Below are 9,071 nucleotides of genomic sequence, written 5' to 3'. Positions count from 1 at the left end.
ACTGATGGCCTGAGTTTGAGTCTTCGGAGCCACACAGCAGCCTGAATCAGCTCCTGCCTGCTGTCCTCGGACCTCCACCTGTGTGCTGTGACACCCCCATAAATAAATAGTAAATAAAAGTTGTATGTGTGCGTGTGAACATTCCACAAGTGTGAGTGGAGGTCAGGGAACAACCTCAAGAAGCGGCTCCTCTCTTCCCATCCTGGGTCCCGGGTATTGAACTCAGGTCCTCAGATCTCCACAGCAAGCACTTTCTTCTTTAGAACTACCTCGCCGGCCCTGGGAACATAGTCTCTGTGACAGTTAGCTACTCATGATTTTGTGAACTTTATTCAGGCATCACCTATGTAAAAAAGGATGACACTGGTTTGTCAATGAGCAGGTCTCCGCTCTCTTTAAAGTCTGTGCGAAACCCACCGATTCTGTCCCAGACCAGGCAGGGACCGGCTGTACAGGACACATCTGCTGTGCAGGCACCAGGCCTGTGGCTTCGCTTTGCCAGGCCTGCGTTGCTCTGGATTTAGCATTTGGAGACTGCCTGACTGAGAAGAGCTGTGTCTCTGCTGGAAGACCACCAGGAAACAGGCTTCGGGCTGATGGAGTGCATCCTGCACCTCAGGTCTTCCAGGCCTGTACTTTCCACCTCAGCCCTGAGGGAGTCAGCAAGGGAAAAGGACAAGGTTGAGACTCCGGATTTGTGTGTGTGTGTGTGTGTGTGTGTGTGTGTGTGTGGTGTGTGCATCCCGAGTTGAAAGGTGAACTTTGGAGTTACTCCTCAGGTAGCTGTTCACCTTTCCTTTCTTTTCCCCCCAAATGGCCTGTAGCTGCTTAAGTAGCTAGGCTGGCTGGCCAGCAAGCTCCAGGGACCCTTCCCAGCCCTGGGCTATCCTACCCATACCTATTGGTATTCCCCCTGGGTTCTGGGAGGTCAAACTCAGGTCTGAAGTCCGCATAGTCTGACGAAGCTATCTCCACAGCCCAAGGCTCTGTATCCTTGCATCAAAAAACATCTTTTTTGGTTTTTCGAGACAGGGTTTCTCTATGTAGCTTTGTGCCTTTCCTGGAACTCACTTGGTAGCCCAGGCTGGCCTCGAACTCACAGAGATCCACCTGGCTCTGACTCCTGAGTGCTGGGATTAAAGGCGTGCGCCACCACCGCCCGGCCATCAAAAAAATCTTAATTTCATATCATTACCTATATATATATTGAGACAGGGTCTATGTAGCCCTGGAACTCTCTACATAGACCAGGCTGGCCTTGAACTCACAGAGATCCGATTGCCTCTGCCTCCCAACTGCTGGGCTTAAAGGTGTTTGTCAATACACCAGGCTTCAGTGCCTTAAACCCTTCATGGAGTTGATATTATAATAGTCTTGTGCTTGGCTGCAGCCAGAACTGTGCTAAAAAGCTAAAAAGCTTTCTGCTGGTTGTGTGTGTGTGTGTGTGTGTCGGGGGGGGGGGGGGTCCTGTAGCAAGCCAAGGCCCTGAGGTGTTCATTCTCACCAGATTTGGGCAGGCCTTGCCTGGAGACATGTCACTTGAGGCACCCACTGTATAAGTCCATCCTCACACAGGAAGCCTCCTGGGGGTGACGCTGGGAAGACCACCCCTGTAGCTAAAGTTTTCCTGCTTTGCCCACAGTCAGGACAAATCTTTGTCACCCGCCAGTCCCACGGCCGCTCAAACCCAACCAAGTAAACACAGAGACTTATATTGCTTACAAACTGTATGGCCGTGGCAGGTTTCTTGCTAACTGTTCTTATAGCTTAAATTAATCCATTTCCATAAATCTATACCTTGCCATGTGGCTTGTGGCTTACCAGTGTCTTCACATGCGGCTTGTCATGGTGGCTGCTGGCACTGTCTCCCTGCCTCAGCCTTCCACTTCCCAGAATTCTCCTCTCTCCTTGTCCCACCTACTTCCTGCCTGGCCACTGGCCAATCAGTGTTTTATTTATTAACCAATCAGAGCAATTTAACATACAGACCATCCCACAGCACACCCCATGACATCTTCCTCCTTTTTTCTATCCTTTCCTTTTGAGTTGACAAGATGTTCAGTGGTAAGGGTGCTTGCTGCCAAGGTTGATGTTCTGAGTTGATTCCCTGGGCCCACATAGTGGAAGGACCATGCAATTTGTCCTCTGGCCTTCACATATATGAAATCTCTCTTTTTTTTTGAGGACTTTGCTTTGGTTCTGTTGGGACACCTAAGGTTGAAGCTCACTTTGTGACCAGCTGAGGCTGGGTTAGGTCTCCTGCTTTTTGTTTGTTTGTTTGTTTGATACAGGGTTTCCTTGTGTACCAGCTCTGGCTGTCCAGGAACTCTCTGTAGACCATGCTGGCCTTGAACTCACAGAGATCCCAAGTGCTGTCATTAAAGGTGTGCACCTCCCAAGTGGGTCTCCTGCTTTCAGACAACATAAGACTAGGGAGTGTTGTGCGCCCTTGGGAGACTGCTGAAGCAAGACCAGCAGTGTGCACTGTCTTCTGTGAGGGCTCAGGAGAGTGGAAACCTGCCAGTGAAGCTGACGTTGTAGTCAGGAAGCAGGCAGAGGCTCTGCAAGTCCCTGGGAAATATGAAGACTTGTGGCCTATCCCTACAGCACAGAAATCCTCCCCCTCCTGGGGTTTCCATGGCGGCTCCTAAGAAGGCTTCCAGAGAGCACTCTACAGGGCAGGGCTAGCTTCATGACCCCAGGCGTGGGGGTGGCCATAGGTATATAAGTGGTCAACAGGTTCTGACGCGCTGTCTTGGGAACTACTACACTGGCCTGAAGATTTGAGTGAAGGTTGAGAACATGGCTCACGCTTTCACTGACTATGTGACATGTATTTTGTCAGGTCCAAAGGAAACTCCAATTCTCCAAACTCTGAAAGGCTGTTCCAATATCCAGAAATGAACTCAACCTGGACTATGGGAGGATTTTTGGGAGTTAGATAAAAGCCAGCATTCCTCAGGAACTTGGAAGATGGTTCCCCTCAGCCAAAAAAGACAAAACTGCCTCCACAGAAGAAAGATCACACTGCTAGCCTCATTTCAGCCTCAAAAAGTCTCCCAAGGAGGCACAGCACTCTCTGGTTTTACATTACCTAAAAACAGGAGACCTCCTGGGCAGTGGTGGGGACACCTTTGATCCCAGCACTAGGGAGGCAGAGGCAGGTGGATCTCTCAGTCCGAGGCCAGCCTGGTCTACAGAGCGAGTTCCAGGACACCCAGAGTGGTTACACAGAGAAATCCTGTCTCGATAGAGCAACAAAAAAGCAGAAGACCCAACCTGGCCTCAGCTGGTCACCTCTGTCCTTGCCTTACCTCTGGCAAAAGGGAAGTCTGGCTCTCCAGTTAACATACCCACGGCACCATTCAGCATGTTGTGGTCTGTGCCAGGCTCCAGCCTCCCTCCATCCCTCCTCACAAGTCAGCGCTTGTTATATGTCCCAAAGACTCCAGCTCCCCGCCCAGCTCGGTCTCCTGACCTCCCTGCCCAGCTCAGTCTCCTGACCTCCCCGCCCAGCGGTCCCCAGCTGCTGGCTTCATCACCTGACTAATCTCACTCTTCTGTGCCCCTGCTCTTCCCACCCTGCTCACTCTGTCTCTGCCCTCTGCTCCTCTCCACTCTCTCACACACAGCACTGGCCATGTCTACTCTGCTTCTTGCTCTCTCTGCTCGGCCTCTTCCAGACGCCTCTGGCTGTCCTCTGTCTCGTTTCTCCAGTAAAACCTTCTCATACCACGGAGTGGTCATGTCCTCAGGTTATGCACATTTATTGTGTGTCTTGATTTGGGATAGCTTGAGGGTGGTCCTGGTGAACAAGGTGTGTCTATGTCTGTGTACCTTTGGAGAATGGGGGAGAGCGGCGCTTAGAGAGAGGAGCGAGAGGAGATAGAGGTGAGGACACAGGAGCTGTGGAGGAGGGGCTGGAGAAATGGCTACACCTTTAGAAGCTCTGGGTACTTCCCTAGAGGATCCAGGTTCGATCCCCAGCATCCATGTGGCAGCTCACAACTCTCTGTAACTCCAGTTTCAGGGGATCCATGGCACCAGGTACACATGTGGTATACACACACACACACACACACACACACACACACACACACACACACACACACACGCAAAATACCCATACCCATAAAATAGAATAAATACATCTAAAAAAAAGAAAGAGAAAGAGCCATGGAGGAAAAGCATGCGGGACCTAGGCATGTTGGCACACACATGTAAGCTCAGCAGTTGGGTCCCCCCTAAAAAAATATGGAAACAAGCCTCCACAAAAATAACAAAAAGGAGCCAGGCGGTGGTGGCGCACGCCTTTAATCCCAGCACTCGGGAGGCAGAGCCAGGCGGATCTCTGTGAGTTCGAGGCCAGCCTGGGCTACCAAGTGAGCTCCAGGAAAGGCGCAAAGCTATGCAGAGAAACCCTGTGTAGAAAAACAAACAAAAAAAAAAAAAAAAAAAGGAAAAAGAGGGGGGATGGGAGCATTGGGTAAGGTTGAGTCCTCATCTGAGGGTGTCAGGGAAGATCTCACTGTAGATATGACATTTTACGGTGGCTTTCCTGGGGAAAGAGCATTCCTGCAGAAGGATCGGCAAGTAAAATGCCCCGAGGCAGTTTTGTGCCTCAGCTGCTACCAAAGCAGAGTCAGAAGGGCGGAGCCAGGGAGGGGCAGAGGAGCAGGAGAGGCCTGGCTACGTGGAGCCTTGTAGGACTGGGCCTCTCCCCTGGGTCAAATTGTGGCCGCTGAAGGATTCTGAGAGGGGCAGACTGAGCTTAAGCCTACACCAGACGGAAGAAGAAGCTGTCTGTTGGAGTTAGAAGCAGGATTGTATGTAAAGAGCTTTCATCTTGGTGTGAAGGGTTTAGAGTCCAGGAATCCTCTGCCCGAAGGTTTTGGTTTACAATAACCTGCATGTGTGATGTTCTGAGGAGTGTGGGGAGGTAACCCTAAGGTTTTTTTTTTTTTTTTTTTTTTTTTTTTTTTTTTTTTTTTTTTTTTTTGAGCTTAACCAGAGGAAAATGACTCAAGGAAGGCTTTATGAAGGGATCTTTATGAAGGTTTTATTTGTGATCTGGGTGGCTCCTTTCAAGTTGAGAACTTGCAGAGCATGGGGAGGGGGGAGCATCAGGAAGTGGACAGAGTGAATTCTGGTGGCTGCTGGATAGCTGCAGGCATCATTTATGGAGACCTAAAGAATGACAGTTCCAAAGACCCAAGAAGGCCTGGTGAGCATGACTGAAGGCTACTGACAGTCTTCCTTCAGCAATGACTAGCAGGCTGTACCCCAGTTCTCTCAAAGCTTGCTGGCTGACCCAGGTGAGAAGCCAAAGTCCCTTAGGGCCCGAGGAGATTGCCACTTACACCCCGTGAACTGCAACCCTCAGGAAAAAAGCAGTGATCAGGAGCAGCTAAGTGGGACGGGTGCAGAAAACCCCTGGCTCTTTCCTCCCGCATTCCCATCTCCACATTAGCTTCCTGTTGGATGATCCTGGAAAGAAATCAGAGGGCAAGAGAGTCTGAGTCACAGTGCTCTGACTGTCTTCTGAAGTGTAGAGTATGGGAGAGGCTGAAGAATTTAAAGCCTACAATCTCAGCGTGGTGCACACGCCTTTTAATCCCAGGACCGGAGGCAGAAGCAGGTAGACTTCTGAGTTTGAGGCCAGCCTGGTCTACAGACTGAGTTCCAGGATAGCCAGGGCTACACAGAGAAACCCTGTCTCAAAAAACAAAACAAGAGGTTGGGGATTTAGTTCAGTGGTAGAGTGCTTGCCTAGCAAGCGCAAGGAAGGCCCTGGGTTTGGTCCTCGGCTCCAGAAAAAAAAAAAAAAAAAGACAAAAAGTAAAACAAAACAAAAAGCCAACCAACCAAACAAAGCAACAACAACAAAAAACCAGTGAATTTGATTTGGAAGTTATGGGAAATAAGAAAGGGTTGTACAGACAAGAAACATGTTCAGCTAGACTTCAGGAAATGGACAGTGCCAGGATGGAGGTCAGAGTCAGAGAGACCTCCCTGGACTGAGGAACTAAAAAGGGGAATGGAGAGAACAGGTTGGGGACAAGGTTTTATGAAACCTAGCTGGAAATGTGGAAACAAGTGGATTGGGGCTGAGTGGCCAGCCATTGTAGCTGGAAAGGCCAGCTTCAAGTTCAGTGAGAAACCTTGTCCGGAATAAAAGTAAGGTAAAGAATAACAGGGGTTGCTGGGCGGTGGTGGCCTTTAGTCCCAGCACTCTGGAAGCAGAGGCAAGCGGATCTCTGTGAGTTCAAGGCCTGTTCTACAGAGCTACAGAACTAGTTCCAGGACAGCTAGGGCTGCACAGGGAAACCCTGTCTCAAAAAACAAAACAAAACAAAACAAAACAAAACAAAACAAAACAAAACAAAAGAATAACAGGGAATATACCCAAAATTAACTGATCTTTACACACATGGACCACATTCCCACAAACACATGCATATGGAAACATTTAGCACATGCACACTCAAAAGTAAGAGTTTTTCCTAATTTGAATATATGGACCCTTTCTGCCATATGCCAGCATTATTTTTTTTAAGTATATTTATGCAATTGTATTGAGGAATGATTAAGTCTTGGAGGCAGCCAAGAGGTGGTGGGCGTGCATGCATGCCTTTAATCTCAGTGCTCATGAGTCAGGGGCATGCAGATCTCTTTGAGTTCAAGGCCAATTTGGCCTACAGAGTGAGTTAAAGGACAGCCAGGATACAGAGAAACCCTGTCTTGAAAACAAAACAAAAGACAAACAAATAAAAAAGTCTTGGAGGAAGAGAAATAATTTTTTTTTTTTTTTGAGACAAGATTTCTCTTTGTCGCTTTGGAGCTTGCTCTGTAGACCAGGCTGGCCTCGAACTCACTGAGATCCGCCTGCCTCTGCCTCCTGAGTGCTGGCATTAAAGGTGTCCCCACCATCACCTGGCCCAGGCATGGATTTGAAACAGGTTGGTTTTTTGTAACAAAATCAAGATGATTTTGAACTTTGACCCTCCTCCTATCAACTGCTGGGATTACAAACATTTTCTACCACTCCTGATTTTATGGGGTGCTGGAGATGGACCCAGGACCTGTGCACTGGACAAGCACTGTAGCAAATGTGCTAGATCCCAAGGCCAGGGGTTATTTATATATAAATATGAACATCGTGTTGAAAGTAGGCTGTTAAAACTTTTAAAAATATTTTTAGTGTGTGTGTGTGTGTGTGTGTGTGTGTGTGTGTGTGTGTGTGTGTGTGTGTGAATACTTGTCATGGTATGTGTGTGGAGGAGGTCAGAAGACAATTGTCAGGAGTCAGTTCTTGCCTTCCACCGTGTGGGTCCCAGGGGTTGAACCCAGGTTCTCAGGATTGGTCGCAAGCACTTTTACTCCTTGTCTTTCTAACTGCCCTGCTTGTTTGTTCTGAAACACGATCTTGCTAAACAGCCTTAGCTGGTCTCAAACCCTCCATCCTGCTTTAGCCTCCCGAATGAACTGGGCATTGCTCAATGCCTATCTGGGCATTCTCTCCGTACACGCAGCCTAGCTGGCTATGTCATGAGCACTAAATTATACCTGTGTGCAGACGGATCAGCAGTGTCCAGGACATAAACATTGTTAATTTATTGTTGCTAGCCTCATTCTAAGATTGTTAAACAGGGATAATCAGCTGGTCCAGACCTTCGCTGCCAAGCCTGATGACTTGAGTTTGCTCCCTGGGATCCACGTGGTGGAAGGAGAGAACTGACTCTGAAAATTACATGCCAGGATTCCACAGATGGATGTAGATAATGTTAAACAACTAGTCAAAAGCAGGCTCCTCGTCGATGGGGCTGCAGCTCAGCCGTAGGGTGGTTCTTTGGCACATTTGAGGCCATGGGTTTGGTTTCTGGCACCATCCAAAAGCACCCAAGCCCACAGAGGTTGTTATTCAGCTCTGACATGCAAACGCAGACCCATTCTGGACCCAGCTCCCCAATTCCCAAGGTCTTATCCCACCACACTGTGTTTGTTCTGATGCTGAGAGGAACATTTCAAAGACTTGGGGAGAGACATGGGCTGATGCCTGCTGGTGGGAGCAAATGGGGACAGAAGCCAGTGACTAGGGAGAGGCGGGAGTTGGAGAGGGAGATTAAATGTGGAAACAATTTGGTGAAGGAGGCAGCAACAAGGAGCTGGAAGGGACAGCTGGTTGGTTAGATTTGACAGGAAAGATGACGCCACAGTGGGTGGGTGAGGGGCTCCAGGGACAGCGCAGGAGCAGCTGGGGGCCTAACAACTGATCAGGAAGGTTGCAGTGGTGCCTCTCTTTAACAAAGCAGATCTTTGTGAGTTCAAGGTCAGCCTGAGCCACACTGAGAATTCCAGGCCCATCTAGGGCTATGTAAGTCAGAATGTTTCAAAAACTGTCAGATACTTCCATTGTTTCAAATTCTTCTGCACATCTGTTAAGACATTAACTCCCATTCCCAGGGGATTTATTTATAGAAAAATAGAAATCCGGAGCCTGCATTGACCACAGGGTGCCTGCCTTGGAGAAGGCCTTCGAGGTAGTAGTTGTAGAATGAATAATGATCCAGGTTTTTGGGTACTTGATTTCACCTCCAGGTGCTGATTTGGTTCTGTTTATGGTGTGTCCCACTTCATGGCCCTCAGAACTCGAATGACCTTGTGGGCTCATTGCCAACACCTGCCACGTGAACCTAAATTCAGTTAATAGAGCCAGGTACGTTGGTGCATGCCTTTAATCTCAGTACTCTGTGAGTTTGAGGACATCCTGGTTCACATAGCAAGTTTGGGGACGAGAGCTACATAGACCTTGTTGTAAACCAAACAACCAATTAATTTCCATTAGCCTATTATTAGGCCTGGAATTTCTTTCTTTTCTTTCTTTCTTTCTTTCCTTCTTCCTTTCTTTCTTTTCCTTCTTTCCTTCTTTCCTTCTTTCTTTCTTTCTTTCTTTCTTTCTTTCTTTCTTTCTTTCTTTCTTTCTTTCTTTCTTTTTTTTTTTCTTGAGACAGGGTTTCTCTGTGTAGTCTTGGCTGGCCTGGAACTCACTATGTAGACCAGGCTGTCCTCGA

General features: G+C 48.4%; 1 long non-coding RNA gene across 1 annotated transcript; it reads right to left on the bottom strand.

Annotated features, from left to right (window-relative positions):
* Positions 1 to 308: 308 nt before the first annotated feature.
* Positions 309 to 1,868, bottom strand: LOC143268027 (uncharacterized). Its single transcript, XR_013043618.1, has 2 exons — positions 1,822 to 1,868; positions 309 to 650 (listed from the first exon to the last, which is right to left on the bottom strand). It is a non-coding gene; the product is annotated as an uncharacterized LOC143268027 (long non-coding RNA).
* Between the last annotated feature and the right edge of the window lie 7,203 nt (positions 1,869 to 9,071).

This window comes from Peromyscus maniculatus, chromosome 12, assembly GCF_049852395.1.
Source record: "Peromyscus maniculatus bairdii isolate BWxNUB_F1_BW_parent chromosome 12, HU_Pman_BW_mat_3.1, whole genome shotgun sequence".
Classification (NCBI taxonomy): Eukaryota; Metazoa; Chordata; class Mammalia; order Rodentia; family Cricetidae; genus Peromyscus; species Peromyscus maniculatus.
The sequence above is the reverse complement of the archived record's forward strand: the minus strand, read 5'-3'. Positions and strand labels throughout refer to the sequence as shown.